The following is a 16,311-nucleotide window of genomic DNA, read 5'->3' as shown; positions in this document are numbered from 1 at the left end:
ATCCTTAATGATCAAGGCATACAGAGCAGATTAAAACAAAAGAACAGATAGCTGAAAGAGTAAACAGGCTTTTTTTGTCAACATCTTTAGGGAGGAAGTTATTAAAAGTTTTCTCACTCCCAGATTGCTTTTTGAAGTGTTCAGGTTGGAAGTGTATGAATAAACATTGGAAAGTATCCAGGCTATTCTGGAAATTATGAACTAACTAAATGTAGTTAAATCTGTGAGACCAGATGGCAGCTACCTGAAAATTTTAAATTAATCCAAGGATAAAATTGTTGAACTGTGAGCCAGGAGGTAAAAACCTTTCTTTACAAGTACAATGATGGTAGAGGATGTGGGTTTGCCAATGAGATCTTAAACATGAGAAGAGTCTCCCTGGAGACTGATCATAACCATGGCCTTATTGTAAGAGGTTGGACTACTGAACATGTTAAAATTTCTAATTAACTTAATTTGTGAAAAAGTATCATGCTAGTCTAAGGAATTCACAGGGAGCAAAACAATTCCCTTTATCGACATTGAGATCCTGCTGTGTGTCAGGCGTTAGATAGGTACCTGGAAGAAAAACACATTTCAAAATATCCCTAACCTCAGAGACCTCTTTCTAAAATCTGGGAGAAAGGGAGATGAAAATAAATTGACACAGCTGTACTCAGAAATGCACAAAATATCTGCATTTGTATTTGCATTTGTATTTCATGTCACAACTATGCCTCAGAGTGGCAGGATCAGGATACAATAGTGTGTACAGTTGCCTATCACTTAACCATGGACAATGTAAAACCAGTTGAAATTGAAAAGGAAGGCAAACATACTCAGACACTGAGAGAATGAACATTCTGTTGAAAACAGAAGACTTTTGAGGGGAAAAGAAAAGCTGGAGTAGTAAAGGAATATCACGCACTGGCAGTAGTAATCAGCTTCAAGGGCTGAAATGATAGGATAGGGAAAGAATAAAAGGCTGATATCTAGATTTCAGTCCTCAATCCGCCGACAAGGGCTGGAGATGTTTCCAAGGTCATAGGATTATTTACTTCAATGACAGTGTCACCTATACAGTCTCAGGAAATATAAAGAGAGCTCTCAAGAATTAACAAGCCAATATTGTGAGAAACTGTAACTCCATTAGCTGTATCTAATGAAGGAAAAGTGTATACAACATCTTTTCAGAATGCAAGAAGTGTATCTAAAAGTAAAAATTAAAATTAAAAAATAGGAGCAAACATTTGACAAAGTTCAGTTGCCTGCTCCATTCTCTCCCATTTCCAGCATCCCACATGCATCCTGGAATCCATCCTGAGACACAACAGCACTTGGATTCCTGCCACACCCACATGAGACTCAAATGATATTCCATTCTCCTGGTTTTGGCTTAGAGCATTTCAAGCTGTTTTTAGCATTTGAAGTGAACCAAAACATGAAAGACCTCTCTCTCCCTTTTCTATTTCTGCCTTTCAAATACCTAAAGAGTAAATAAATGAAAAAAATTTTAAATGAAAAATTGGGAATACATCTGTCTAGGAGAGTGAGGGCTGGTTGCAAACATGAACAGCACCGATATTCAAGCTGGTCTGCTTCGCCTGCTCACTGAGCAGCTGAAAGATAGGTGGTGTTCAGGCACTCAAACAATACACAAGATGCGGATATGATTTTTTTGTTGTTGTTAGTTGCAAACTTACTCCTGTTGATGGCTTGCACATATTGTTGGCTAAAGGAGACCATTCACGCAGTAATATGCTTTCCTCCTTTCAGTCCATTTTGCATAGATCAATGAGGATTTTAAGTGACACGAATTTTAAAACCTTGCATATTTATTGCAGTAATGAGGAAAAGATTATGGAGAGCTGAAAGCTGCTTTGAATTGTGATTTTAAAATCTTCTATGGAAAAAGGGGGGAGGGAGGAGGAGAGAGAGGGAGAGGGAGAGAGAATAAAAAGACATAAAGGTATAGACAATGAATTGAATGTTGTGGAAATGAAGATACTTTTGCTCTGATGCTGCAATTTTTTTCATTGAAGATTTATTTACTTTTACTGGAAAGGCAGATTTATGGAGAGAAGTAGATAAAAATCTGTCTGCTGGTTTACTCCCCAAATAGCCACAACAACCAGAGTCAAATTGATCCGAAGCCAGGAGACAGGAGCTTCTTCTGGGTCTCCCACATTGGTACAGGGTCCTAAGGCTTTGGGCCATCCTCTATTGCTTTCCCAGGCCACAAGCAGGAAGCTGGATGGAGGTAGAGCAGCTGGGACATAACCCAACACCCATATTGGCATCCCAGAGTGTGCAAGGCAAGGACTTGGCCAGTGAGTCATTGAGCTGGGTCCCTGATGCTGCAATTTTAAAGATTAAAAAAAATCCAAATATTTTAGCACTATGAAAAAGTCACAGTAGTTTACACCGTGAAACTCTTTATACTTCTTTTTAAAAGTCTCATACTAATTCTAGCTGCCATTTTTCATTAGTTTGACATTCCATATTTGTTTATCATAAAGGGAAAAATAAATAAATCCAAGAATTAGAATAAATGTCACGGCTATTCTCTCTTATGGCTTGTTATGCTTTTCCTTTGTATTACTTGCCACAACTGAATGTAGTAGCTATTCATGAAATTTGAATCCATGTCTCATGTACTGACTTTGAAGCTCCAGTGTGCTATGTACTGCTTCACTTCCATTCTTAGCACCCATCACGCTGTCTTGACATATTGCAGGTCCTCAAATACTGGTGAATGAACGAATAATAGTGAAAATGTTAGGAGCAGGAGTATTTTTGGTGAAGGGATGGAGAATCAAGAGTGATATGCAGGAAAAATAGGGGGCCCAGGTCTAAATTTAAGGATCAGTGAAGAATGGAATTCCATGCAACATGAAAAGTACTTGTTATAGTTATGACTTTAAAGCATAAAGTAATATTGACTATATACACAGTTCTTTTTTTTAATAAAATATAAATCATTTTAAGCCGTGTTTTCACTCTTTAGCTGCCAACTGGAGGGTGCATCTTTCGTATTCTTGGTGCTGTGGTGTTTGTGTAGCATTTCCTGGTAGGATGACTCGAGAATGTTCATTTTGTGATCCATCATTGAGATGCTCATTTTGATATGAGCACTTCTCTGCATCTGTTCTACTTCAATGCAAATTGTAGTTTCAAAATGTTGATGAAATTTAATTAACATATACTTACTTACAGTTATTTCTTTGCAAAACTCTGGCTTTAGGAACTGGAAAGAAATTGAGTTCAACTTTGAATTGTACAAACTAAAAGTGATGATGATAATTTCTTTTTATATTTCAATATGTTTATTTTTCTCAGTACCTAAGAAAATGCTGAACTTACACTGTGAAGTTTCTTCCAGCTCTAACAGTGAATCATCTTTCCTTCCAGATGGTTCACTGGGAAGAACAGAGCTGACATATCCAAGAGACAGGAAGCACAATACCCAGGGCCCACGTTGCCTTTAGGGATTCACATGGTGTTTAAATCCCTTTAAATCAGATGAGGAAAATAAAGAGTGGGTAAAAGAAAATGTTTTCATGCATATTTTCATATTTATGTAACATAAAATATTAACTTACTTGCTTTATGATAGTTTGAGAATATGTATTTTTACTATTTCTTATGTTTAAGCGAACTCAAACAGGGAAAAGTTTTTGTTGCCCACAAAAACTAATATGGCCCTTGGGAATCTAATCAAGCAAGTAGATCAAGTTCATGACATTTAAGAAAGTTTCAGTCTGGCAGAGGTGGACTCTGTATCTCCCCCATGTCAGGTCACACATCAATTTAGGCTATATCAGCTGCTTTTCCTTTTGAGTAGTCATATGTCAGTCTTTTTAAGTGGCAAATTTCAGTAAAGACCATTCTTTCTACTTTGCTAAAATCTTCAAGGTCTTCTCAGTGTTCTCAGAATGATACATAGTAGACACTCAGAAAATACACTAGTCACAGTTCTCATTTTAATGTATTTCATGAATTTTTCCTGTTTCTGGGTTTCAACTAAATTTTTCCTTGCTAGTTAAGTAGAATACATTGGGGATTATAGAAAAATTGACTTCAACTACATAGCATTCCTTGTACATTAATTTTTAAAGTTGTGACTGGACTTTCTCTTCTTTCTGTATTTCTCCCTCTCTCTTCTTTATCCCTCTTTCCTTTCTGTCTTTCATCTTGTCCTGATTTCAACCAATGAGTGGTAGGTAGTTGGGACTGGTACAATACATAGTATGCTAGGCTTCAATGATAGAAACCCACATGCATGGCAGTTCAAGTCCCAGTTGCTCTACTTTTGATCCAGCTCCCTGTTTATATGCTAGGAAAGCAGTGGAGGAAGGCTCAAGTCTTTCGGCCCTTACACCCACATGAGAGTCCTAGAGAAGATCCTGGTTCCTAACTCCTGACTTCAGGTTGGCTCAGCTCTGTCCATTGCAAATATTTGAGGAGTGAACCAGTGGATGGAGAATCCCTCTCTTTCTCTCTCTGTGTGTCACTGATTCTCTCTATAACTCTGCATTTTAAATGATGATGATGATGATGATGATGATAACAATAATAGAAGAAGGGCATTTGGGCCAAAACAAAAGTAACAAATGAAAGAAAAGGAAGCAAATACAGTTTCCAGTTTGGAAATTATAAAGCACAATAATCATTATTGAAAGGTACTCCTCTTCCAGTAGTCAGGTAGCCTTCATTAATATTTACAATTCTTGGTGAATTCCAGCAACAATAATTAAGTCCATAGGAAAGGACATTGCCAACATTTTATTCATATCTTTTTCTAATGACCTGCTAGAAGGAGAACCAATCAGAAATTCAGGGAGTTTGTGCTCAATTGAAGATAAGAGAGCTACTTTAGAAATGTGCAGTTACTCAGTGACTGGTAAGTCAGCAATGCATGCCATGGTGAGAGAGATTTATTCACTGTGAACCATCATAAATATCCTAAAATAACCATATGCTATCTTAAGGCTTGTAAACAATGCTAAGAACATAAGAGGTTTGTGTGTCTGGATGATAAATATTGGCAAAAGGATTTGGAATAAATTGGTGAAAAAAAATTAATGCATAACAAAATTAACTCCAATAAGTGTTATTACTGCTGCTTAATATGCAATTACTATAGAGATGGAGCTTTAAAAGTTGACTTAGATAACAGTTTCTTTTTCATATAACATAGGTTTGCCATTTTTGCTCTAAAATGCAAGTTGTACATTTTTTACTTTAACCTGAATTTGGACCATAAAATTTTCAAATGTGAACATACATTTAGATATTTATAGTATACCCATACTTGTGAATATCTCCAAACTTAGAATCACAGCTAAGCCTACAATCAGATCATACCATACATTGAAATATACATTAGTATTATATCTATTTCATAACTATTTTCTACTTCCCCCTCAGTTGTTTTAATTACCTTAAGCTTTTGTGGGTACTAAGAAGTACTGACTAACTTTCTCCCAACTCCCAATGCATTTTCTGAATTTGGCTGCATATTTTTTGCCTATTGGGATCAGTTTTAATCCTGTGAATCAAATTTTAATTAGAATAAATTAGCTTGACTGTAGGCTTTCTGATGTTTTGGGTTGCATAATTTTAATTATTCACATTAAGCAAAGAGCTGAGTTGAGGGAAAACTGGAAATGAAGATAGATACTTATCTTGAACCAAGTGGAAATGTAAAGATTAGGGAGAAATCAGAGGTAACCAAAGCAAAAGTGAGTTGGTTAATTTTACTTTCAATAAAGAAGCATGTTTTTTTTTTCACTAGAATGAAAATGTGGACACATTTTTTGAAAAAATTGACAGAAACAAAGTGAATATTTCTGCTCCTCTCCAGTTTTAATATGTACTAAAACTATAATGCATAAGCAGCATTTAATGATATAATCTAATGTAAAGGGTGGAAAAGGAACAACTGAACTAAAATGTTCTGGAAGCCTGGTGTTGGGTGTTTGACTATATTAAGTAGTGTTTTGGTAAGATGCAAGCTTCCTGGCTCAGTGCCAGCTTCTTTACTACTGGTGGAACTTGATGAAGTCAGATTACTGAGCTGCACTGGAGGTGAAAACAGAAAGCAGAAATATGAAAGAAATAATAAACTATGAAAAATCCAAAGAGGTAGATTTGTTTACAGGGGTCACTATGGTGATGTCATTGTGAGGCATGTACTACTTCATCCAAAATATCCTGCTGAGCTTCCAATCATCTGAAAAAGGGGAAAAAAAGATGAATTCCAGACGTCACAACTTTCTTTTCCTGCTTCATAAAAGTCACACAGTTCTTTGTGCAATTGGGATGAGTTAGCTATGGGCTCTTTTGACCTGAGTGGAAGTGTTGTGCAAATACAAATATTAAATTTCACATATTTATAGACAGCAAAGAGAAAAGTGGTTGACTTATTAAATGTATTAATCTTTCATTCCAATTTTAAAGGCTAATGCTAAAGAAAAATCATTATCATTTATCCTCTTCAGTCTAATCATATAGTGGGAAGAATAAATAGCCCAATTTTCTTCTCTCCACATAAGCACTATTAAGCCTTTCTGGAAAGATGTTTGTTCTATTGTTAGGGTACAGCTATTTTGGAATAAAATATGTAATCATCTCCAAGCCTTTGAGATGCAAGTTCAGAGGAAACTCTAATTCTGTAGTAAAAGGGATAACTTACACTAACGGAGAAGTTAAAAAAGCGTGGGTTCAGAGTTTATGGGTTGGGTATTTATTCCTCAATATAGAGCACTACAGATGTTTCCCTTCAATGGGTTTACCTCTGACTTAGCATAGAACTAAAGCAGGAGCTTGCTTCAATGTATAATGCAGATGCAAAGCAAGGTGTTAACACAACATGAAACGGAAGCCTCCTGAGCTCCCTTATGCCACTTCCACTGTAAGCATGAAATGTCCTGGGACCCAGAAAGGGTGACTGAAGATGCAGCTGGGATCTGAGGGTTAAAGCAGTGGGGTAATTCATCCAGATGACTTGCCCTGTACATCACCAACTTGTTCAGTATGAACATGGATAAGCCCATCAAGTGTCTTACAGATACTGGAAGTGAAATGAGCTTGTGCCAAGTATACATATCTAGGATCTGGTATTATTTATAATATTACTATAGCTTTTTAAACCTTGATTAAATGAGGTCACTGGTCATAATGCATTCTTAATTTTTCTGACTTTGGTTAATTTTTAAATAGGTAATGCATTCATATCTTTTCAAATTAAACTTCAAAAGATCATACAGTAGAGCTCTCCCTTTGTCCCCATGTTTCTCAGCCATCCATCTGCTGTTTTGAACCACATTTCAAGGCTACTTGGCATTATCAGTTTATTTTCATATATCCCACCAAATATATGTAAGAGAAAATGAGATATAAATGAGAAAATGCTCATTTTTATCAGCTCTTTTTGCATATATACTATTACTATACTTGCATGATTCAGAACATTGTTTTAATAACACAGATATCTTAAAAATTACTCTGATTCAATTCATAAACATTGCTATTTTGAATATCTGCATATTGTTGTTACACAAGTGCACTATCCTGTACTTAATTAATTTCACATATTGACTGACAGTTGAGTTGCTTTCAATCTTTTCTTATTCAGTGATAGCAGTTCAAGAATATTCTTTACATTGTGTGTCGGGGCACAACTATAAAATAAATTTTTAGAAATAGAAATGCCAAAACATTGTATAAATACACTGTGATTTAAGTCACTATTGCTATATTATAACATTATAACGAGTTATAACATTTTGCATTTCTTCCACCATTGAAAACATGTAATTAAATGTTTTGCTGCTTTTATTTATACAAAAAAGTAGAATTTTAGTTGGACTATGATTTACATTCCTCTTATTACAAATGAGGTTGAGTGTATTTTCATTCTATTGTGTTATTCCAATAAAAATAAATTTATAGCGGAGTACATTCAGTCTAGTAACGAAAAGGCCACTTGAGCCACCTGTTTTCTACTAAGGTGCCTGAATTCAGGTCCCAGCGTCCCTTCCCATACCAGCTAATTCACACCCTGAGTGACAACAGTAATGGCTCAAATGCATGGGTCCTTGACACCAAATGCAATACATGTTCTGAATTGCTGTATCCTGGCTTTCACTTATCCACAAAGTTATCCTGGGCACTCTAAGATTGAACCAGTAAAGAGATGTTCCCTCTTGTGTGCACTCTCTGTCTAACATGTTGTTAATATCTTAGAACAAGCAGAAGAATAAAACTTGGTTTCATGAACTTGAATTGCAAAGTACTGTTTTGAAATAAATCATGATATGTAATTTACAAGTTCAAATGTAAAGAATAATCAACAATAGCTACACAGTTAATAAGACATTCCCAGCAAGACTGTGCCATTAGTTGTAGAACATGATTTTTCATTTTTTAAAATATCTACGGAAGAGTGCACAAGTTTATACATTTTGATAAATTATCATCAATGAAACACATCAGTGTAGCCACAATCTAGGTCAAGAACTACAATGACTACCATCCCTAAAAGCTTCCTCTGGATCCCTTTCAATTTCTAGCTTCTTCTGTCTCTGCAAAGATAAGTTGACTTTTTCTTTCAAAAACAAATACATTGATTACTTTTACTTGGTTTTGAACTTTAGAAATCCACCGTGGATTCCTTTGTTCCTGGTTTCTTTGGCTCAATTTTACATTTGTTAGTTTCCTTAATAGTGTCTCAAGTTTTCAAAGTTTGTTTATTTCACATTAAGATGAAGTTTTATCAACAGCATCTCACATATTTATAAAGAAAGATATGGTGAGAGTGGTGCAAGAGTCACTTGTGAGCTTAAGAACTTCCACTTCATCTTTGCTCTTCCAAACAGCAGCCATTCTACCTGACAGCTTTAAGCTTATGTATGAGGTTCTTTTTGCAAATGTTATTTTTATATTATTTGAAAGGCAGACACACACACACACACACACACACACACACACACATAGAGTGAGAGAATGAGAGAAAGAGAGAGAGTATTTTTCAAATGTCTACACAGCCAGGACTAGACCAGGTCAAAGCTTTTATTCAACACATGAGTCAGTGGTAATAAATTAAGGTATGTAGTGTCACATCAGCTACTCTGAGAAGGCCACATCCTTAAATTATAGTTGCCCCAATTAATAGTGTAATTTTTATAACTCAAGGAAAATGCTGCTGTTCAAAATGAAGTAATAGCATTTGAAAGAAAGAGTTGAGAGCCAGAAATGGCACCATTTGGGTCAATGGATTAAGAAAAGCAGAAGCTGCTTTAATATGTTAATATTAAATGCAGAAGCTATCAAGGTGAATGTTAAATGAGAACACGAGCAAAATAAATACATTAGACAAATTAATAGTCATTTAAAACATATGATTGGAAGATTCCAAACAGGGGAAGCACTCTTAGCTAGTAACATGCATCCTTGCTTTGATTGACCTGCGTGCCTTTTTCCACTTTCTTCTGCTACTGAGCTAGACAAATGCCACCCCATCTTTCATTTGCTTTGGATAATGGCCTACTAACAGGATTCCTTAAATAATATAGTTTCCATCTGTTTACAACCAAGAGAAAAAAAAATACATGGAATATGCAATGATCTTTGGGTCGTCTCTACTCAAATGAACTGTGAGAGGATTGAGCTTTTGTCGTGTGACTTAACTACCTTTCTCTTTGAACATATAAGATTGATAAACTGTCATCAAAAGGATTTGTCACATATAGCCTTTCCCAAATTTTCCCTGAGAAATAGTTTACATAATTCATAGCACAGGAAATGTAACAAAGTAATAGATTATCTTTAAATCAATGTTCTGATCATTTTTGCTTTTATCTATTTTGTCTTCTCTGTGCTAAAGAATGAAAGACCACCTACCAGTGCCTCAATTACAAGAGGAAAAAGAATCATTGACAGTTGTATGGTCAGCTTCCACTGTGTTATGTAAGTGTTCTCAAACATTTAAGTGTGTTTCTTATTCACATTTTTGTTGCCTAGAAATCAGCTTGGTCTCTGCCTCTATATGTATGCCCCATGGAATGGTCCACAATAAGAAAATTCCATATTGGCATCATGCCATTCTCAGAGCGAAAAGAAAAGTGCCATTTCTGAACCTTGTAATGGCTCATGAATTTTCTGCTCAAATGTGGCATATATCCCTATGCTCACAATTCATTGACTGACATGAATCATGCCAAACTTGGCAGTCAGAGAGCAAGCAGAATAGCAAGACTACCAAGAACAAGCTCATGAACAAAAACTGGACAGACTCACCTGCATTAGATACAATGAATGCAATCAATGGGTCAAACTCACTGTCAATCACCTTGGGCAAAAAGCAAAAGACACTTTATCTCAGGAGGAAGATGCTGTGATGGAAATGTATCCAATATGCATGATCTAATGTGGGTATGTTTTGATGGGATTCTGATTTAAAGTTTAAAATCGTTTAAGGAGAATGACATCACAGGAAGAATCCCAAAAAGAAAAAAAAAGGAAAAATTAAATTATTGCATTTTTTATTTGAATAGAAAATAGACTGTTGATTTCTCTTTTTCCCTTATGGTTTTCCTTGTTTCTTATAAGAATACCTTGCCAATTTATTTGGACTCTTAACAAACCAAATACTTCTCAAGTGGAAAAAAATCCTCTCATATATTATTCCCTTTAGGAATAGTTTCATATTTACGATTTCTGTCATTTACTCATAAAATTACAACTTCCAATTGGAGAAACTCTTTTCATCTTGTATTTGGCTCCATCTCTCTTGGAAAGAACTTACTTATCTAACATAGCTCTTGTGGCATGTCATGAATCACCCAATACCAGAGACAAAGGAAAGGTCATAGTCATTCATAGCATTTCCCATGGAATTATGTCAGTAGCAAGGAAGCAGATCCTTCATCAGGAGCCATGAGGACCAGTCTGTAGATGAACAACCCACCAGCTGCAGTCTTTGCTTTTGGAGCAGGGCACTGACCTTCATCTTGAATCTTGACTATTGGATTTTATTTGACACTCTACTTAACTGGGCTGTCTGGGGTAATATAAACACTCTCAAAAGTAACTACTGGAGCTCTAGTTCCACTGTTGGGAATGTTGGAATATGATGATCCATCCAAGTCAGTGATAAACAATTGCTGAAACTACCCCCTGAGCAGTTAATGTATTGAGATAATGTAAAAGTCATGCAAATGGTGTAACATAATCCTTTATGCGTTCAATTAGCAAGTGTTTTTTTTTAAGATTTATTTTATCTTGATTGGAAAGTCAGATATACAGAGAGGAGAACAGACAGAGAAAGATCATGATTCACTCCCAAGTGGCCGCAATGGCTGGAGCTGAGCGGATCCAAAGCCAGGAGCCCAGATCTTCTTCAGGGTCTCCCATGTAAGTATAGAATCCCAAGGCCTTGGTCCATCCTCAACTGCTTTCCAGGCCACAAGCAGGGAGCTGGGAGGGAAGTGGGGCCACCAGGACACAAACTGGCTCCCATTTGGGGTCCCAGCGAGTTCAAATAAAGGACTTTAGCAAATAGGCTACAGCACCGTGCTGTGCTTATTGGGAATTTTAACATGTCCAACAGTAAGCTAAATTAATTATGCCTGTGAATATATAGAGGTGATCTCATTTTCATGTTCATCACGCTAAGATCAATGTATTGTGTTCATTTTGAAAATCTAAATCTAAATGTTGGATAAGTGGCTGTGAAATCTTGTTTAGTCATTGGAACAACTTTTAAATATCTCAAATTGAAAAAGACAGACCAAGGGTCATAAAAATGTTTGTTACATAATTTCACTTAATGATTTGTACTTCAGATGTATTCTTTTTTTTTTTTTTTTTTTTTTAAAGATTTATTTTCTATTTTTTTTTTTCATTGGAAAGGCGGATATACACAGAGGAGAGACAGAGAGGAAGATCTTCCGTCCGATGATTCACTCCCCAAGTGAGCGCAACGGGCCGATACTATGCCGATCCGAAGCCAGGAGCCTCTTCCGGGTCTCCCACGCGGGTGCAGGTTCCCAAAGCTTTGGGCTGTCCTCGACTGCTTTCCCAGGCCACAGGCAGGGAGCTGGAAGGGAAGCGGGGCTGCCGGGATTAGAACCGGCGCCCATATGGGATCCCGGGCGTGCAAGGCGAGGACCTTTAACCACTTGCGCCACCGCGCCGGGCCCCTTCAGATGTATTCTAAGGGAAAAACACACAAAAGATACTTATTGTACCATTATTTTTTTTAAAATGCAGGCAATGTGACTGCCCACAAATGAGAGAATGGTTAAGAAAAATGTATCAATCAAGTAAATATTATGCATATATCAAAATTTTGTATATGTCAATATGGAAAAAATTATATAACAACTTACAAAATCAGAGTATAGACAGTTCAAACCACTAGGATGATTGCTAAAGTTTAAGCTTTTAAACTTTTTAAATAATCATGTGTATCATACTGTTATCATATTATCCCCTTTTGGAGAACATCAAGCTGGATAATAGCACCCTGCTATCTTAAAGTTTCAACATTGCTTTGATGATTACCATTTCAATGAACAATGAAGAGAAAGGGCTGTAATAGAACATACAGAGGAAGCTACTGTGCAGCAAGCCTCTTGCATCTATTCTGATCCCATTCCAAATGACTGTTACTAGGGAATTTAACCAGGGATTGGTATTGTGGCGTAGTGGATAAAGCTACCACCTGCAACACTGGCATCCCATAGAGGCACCAGCCTTGGCTGCCCATTTCTGATCTGCTTCCAGGCTAATGGCCTGGGAAAAGCATTAGAAGATGGCTCACATACTGATCTCCTGTACTCACACAGGAGATCTGGATTAAGCCCTTGATGTTAGCCTGGTTTACTTCTGGTTGTTGTGGCCATTTGGGAAAGTGAATCGGCAGATGAAGATAGATCAGTCTCTCTCCCTAACCCTCTCCTTGCAACTCTGACTTTCAAATAAATAGGTAAAATCTTTCTAAAAAAGAGTTTGACCATATCCAGTCATAAAGAGGGCCATGAATTATGTATTCAGTGTTTTACTAGTAAGAACATTATTTATAAGGTATAAGAAAAGGTTATGTTAATTTTTAAATGCGTGTTAAACATGTCAATGCTAGCAACAGCAATGCTAGTTCTTGCAAACCCTTGTCCTGAAGACAGAAGAGGAGATACTGACAAAAAAGCAGCCACCGCTGAAGGATCAGGCTGTGCGTGCAACACCTAGCCGTTGATGGCAGAAACCAGCAATCGGTAAGATGGCAAGAAAAGTCAAAAGAATGAAATCCTAAATCCCAGGGCAGGCACTTGGCACAGTAGTTTAGATAATGTTTTGCAGCAGCATCACATTGTGGAGTGCCTCAGTGCAGGTCACAGCTCCTCCCCTGACTGCACCTGTTTACTAAGGCAAGCCCTGTAAAGCAGCAATGCTGACTGAGTGACTGAGTCCTTCTTCCCCCTGCAGGAAATCTGGATCAAGTTTCCCTTTACTGTCCTTTGACCTGTCCCACACCTGACTATTGTGGGTATTATGAAATGAATCAGTGAATGGAAGCTCTCACTTTGTATCTCAGCCTTTCAAATATAATACTTTTCAGAAAGAAGTCTCTTTTAAAGAAAATCACATTTTCCATCTGCCTTCTAATTCAATCCTAGTATTGTCCCAATACCAAACAACAAACAAAAAACAACAGAGTAGCTCATTCGTAAAAGTAATCAAGTCCATCTATACATACAGAGAATGTTGAATAATGGCAATGAGATTCAAGAGGAGCAGAGACTTGTAATGTACTGAGGTTCTATAACTTTCTCCTTGACACCTAGCTTATATGTGGGAAAGTAGGGAATTAGACTTGGACAGGTTACCAACAGCCACCTCAAATTTAGCCATAATGTTCTACAGAATTGCCTTTCAAAATTTGACTTTATTAATAGAACTTTAAATTCTGCAAATGATTTGTCTTCTTATCCTTAAAGTAGATGAAGATATGCTGATAGTAATAATTTCCTGCCTTCTGTTAAAGCTTTCAACTTTCTTACAAGATACAGAAGTTGAGATGAGCTAAAACTGGAAACACTAAAATTTGTAGAGAATCTGGTGTACAAACTTGTAAACTCTATGAATTGTTTTATATGACTAATTAAGATGGTAGCAAAATGATTTTCACACTATGAAAGTTATTTGTTTCTGGGTGAATGTGTGCATGTGTGTTTGATAAGGGCAGGGGATTAACCCCCAAACCAATGTATCTTTAAAATCAAATAAAACAAAGACCTCTTGAAATGCAACAATAAGAAAATAAAAAAGATAAGCAAAAGATGTGAGCAGGGAGCTCAGCAAAGACAATATACAGATGGCCAAGATGAAAAGCTGATCGACATCATATGTTATCAGACAATCCAAGACGTTTGAAAATTTCAGCAGTAAAATGCTTCTGTACACCAGGTGTTAACTGCCAAAATGGTGACAGCACCAAATGCCGGTGAGAAGTTGAAACAATAGGAATTCTCACTCATTTCTGATGGGAATTCAAATTCAAATAAGAAGGCAATTTGGCAGTTTCTTACAAAATTAAATATATTCTTAACATAAAATAAAGCAATTGTTCTACTTTGTATGTATCCTAAGGAGTTGAAACTGAGGATAAAAATGCACACGAACACACTGTTGGCAGGATGTAAACTAAACACCATGAATGACAGTGTGGAATGTTCTCAGAGATTTGAAAATAGGTCCATGCCAAATGTCCCAACCATTGAGCTGATCTGAAGCCGGGACCCAGGAACTTCTTCCGAGTCTCCCATGCAGGCAAAGGGTCCCAAAGCTTTGGGATATTCTCTACTGCTTTCCCATGCCAAAAGCAGGGCACTGGATGGGAAGTGGAGCAGCAGAGATATGAACTGGCACCCAAATGTGATCCTAGCGCATACAAGGCAAAAATTTGACCACTGAACCAGTGCACCAACACCCATCCCACCCCACTTCTTTCTAATATGCCGGTGGGTGAAAAAGGAAGGACCAATGCCTGGATCCCTACCATCTGTGTGAGATAACAGGATGCATTCCTACCTTCAGGCTTTTGCTGGCCCTACCCCAGCTATTGTAAGCATGTGGGGAATGAACCAACTAGTAGATGGATTTCTCTCTCTCTCTTTCTATTTGTTTCTTGCTCTCACAGTCTCTCTAAATGACAGGACCAAATTACCACCCATTCATATTAGCCCTGAATGTAAATGGTGTAAACTCATCAATCAAGCATCATAAATTAGTAGACTGGATTAAGAAACAAAGCCCATCTCTTTGTTGCCTACAAGAGATATATCTCACCAACAAAGATCAGCAGAAACTATATCTCATGGATTTTGATTTTTTTTTGATAGTTTCATCTGTTCAAAACACTTTCTTCTGATTAAATAATTAAATGATTCATAGATGATACAGCAGCATTATTTTCTTCAAGAAGGTTCTTGACTTTGTTTTTCATTTCTTCAGTGACAAATTAGTCATTCAGGAGTATGTTATTTAACTTCATGACGTTATTAATTTTTTTCTTCCTGTTGTTTTTTTTTTTGTGGCTTTTCATTTAAGGGGATGTAAAGTAACTGTGTAATAGAGACTATCATGTCCAGATATGAGGATACAATGCAGTATGCATCTCTACTTCCAGACTAAAGATGGACTCCCAACCAATGAAACTGTGTACTATATCTTGACAATAGAATCCTGAACTCTCTGCCATTGTCCATGTCCACAATGATGGACATATGACTGTCTATGAAGAACTATACTATAGTAATAAGACAGGGAAATCCAGTAAGGGGGAGGTAATTTGGGAGGGGATAAGGCAAATCCCAGGGCCTATAGAACTATATCATAAACTGCATCATAAACATAATAAAAAGAAGTAAAATTAAAAAAAAATAATAGCAAGTAAGTAAAGCTAAAAGTCAAACTCAATTTATAGAAACTGAGTAGAAGAGTAGCTTTGTATTTCCTAGAGAACACAGGAAACAGGAAGATATTAAACTGATAAGAACAGATACTACACTTGATCTTAGCCAAAAGGCCAAGAAGCGATTAAGGAAGATATTAATCGAATGGCATGAGACTTCCATTTTAAGATGAATGATTTCTGGGCCTGGCACAGTAACCTAGTGGTTAAAGTCCTTGCATTGCATGTGCCTGGATCCCATATAGACAACAGTTCATATCCCAGCAGCTCCAATTCCCATCCAGCTCCCTGTTTGTGGCCTGGGAAAGCAGTGGAGGTCGACCCAAAGCCTTGGGACTCTGTACCGGCTGGGA

General features: G+C 36.9%; 1 pseudogene; it reads right to left on the bottom strand.

The window, feature by feature from the left end:
- Nucleotides 1–15,980: 15,980 nt before the first annotated feature.
- On the bottom strand, nt 15,981–16,084 carry LOC121155985 (annotated as a pseudogene).
- Nucleotides 16,085–16,311: the final 227 nt, after the last annotated feature.

Source organism: Ochotona curzoniae, unplaced genomic scaffold (assembly GCF_017591425.1).
Source record: "Ochotona curzoniae isolate NIBS_2020 unplaced genomic scaffold, NIBS_Ocur_1.0 contig_3190, whole genome shotgun sequence".
In the NCBI taxonomy this organism is placed as follows: Eukaryota; Metazoa; Chordata; class Mammalia; order Lagomorpha; family Ochotonidae; genus Ochotona; species Ochotona curzoniae.
The sequence above is the reverse complement of the archived record's forward strand: the minus strand, read 5'-3'. Positions and strand labels throughout refer to the sequence as shown.